The sequence below is a fragment of the Staurois parvus genome, unplaced genomic scaffold, assembly GCF_062004578.1.
Source record: "Staurois parvus isolate SC_StPar_1 unplaced genomic scaffold, SC_StPar_1.0 ptg000281l, whole genome shotgun sequence".
Lineage (NCBI taxonomy): Eukaryota > Metazoa > Chordata > Amphibia > Anura > Ranidae > Staurois > Staurois parvus.
In genome coordinates, this window is record NW_028318077.1 from 304322 (window position 1) to 305308 (window position 987).

A 987-nucleotide genomic window follows, 5' to 3' on the forward strand; every position below is an offset into this window, starting at 1 on the left:
TTTTTTTATATATATACATATATATTTTTTACATAAAAAATACCGTCACCCCACCGATAACTACCCAAGACAGGGTAGGTGCTGACTGGACATGCTGGGGTAGGGAGATCCAGAGGATGGGAGAGAATAGGAGGGGCCCTTGGCATACCCCAACAGAGAAAGGAAGGGGAGCCAGGAGATGGTGTTGTGATGCTGAAATAGCAAATGTACTAAAAGTGACGATCAGAGACTGCAGAAATACTGCAGGAGATGATCAGAGACTGCAGAAATACTGCAGGAGATGATCAGAGACTGCAGAAATACTGCAGGAGATGATCAGAGACTGCAGAAATACTGCAGGAGATGATCAGAGACTGCAGAAATACTGCAGGTGATGGTCAGAGACTGCAGAAATACTACCGGAGATGGTCAGAGACTGCAAAAATACTACCGGAGATGGTCAGAGACTGCAGAAATACCACAGGAGATGGTCAGAGACTGCAGAAATACCACAGGAGATGGTCAGAGACTGCAGAAATACCACAGGAGATGGTCAGAGACTGCAGAAATACCGCAGGAGATGGTCAGAGACTGCAGAAATACTACATGGAGTTTGCATGTTCTCCCTGTGCTTGTGTGGGTTTTTCTCCGGGTACTCCGGTTTCCTCCCACACTGTAAAGACATGTTTAGCGTTGGTGGTGCAGTGGATAGCATAGCTGCTTTTCCAGCAGCTGACCCGGGTTCGATCCCCGGCCAACGCAATCGCCAAGATGGCTGCCTCACCTACTAAGTGCTTTGCACCCCCCATAACCCTGACTGTACCCCTCAAACTAACCTGCATTATAATTCTAATCCTCCCCATAACCCCAACACTGACCACTCATGTCCTCCTCACACTGACCCTCCCTGTACCCCCAACCCTGACCCTCCCTGTAACCCTAACACTGACCCTCCCTTTAACCCCAACACTATCCCTCCCTGTACCCCCAACACTGACCCTCCCTGTA

The 987-nt window shown here is 49.0% G+C and overlaps 1 non-coding gene across 1 annotated transcript; it reads left to right on the forward strand.

The window, feature by feature from the left end:
* Window positions 1-669: 669 nt before the first annotated feature.
* Window positions 670-741, forward strand: TRNAE-UUC (transfer RNA glutamic acid (anticodon UUC)). The gene has a single exon. It is a non-coding gene; the product is annotated as a tRNA-Glu (tRNA).
* Window positions 742-987: the final 246 nt, after the last annotated feature.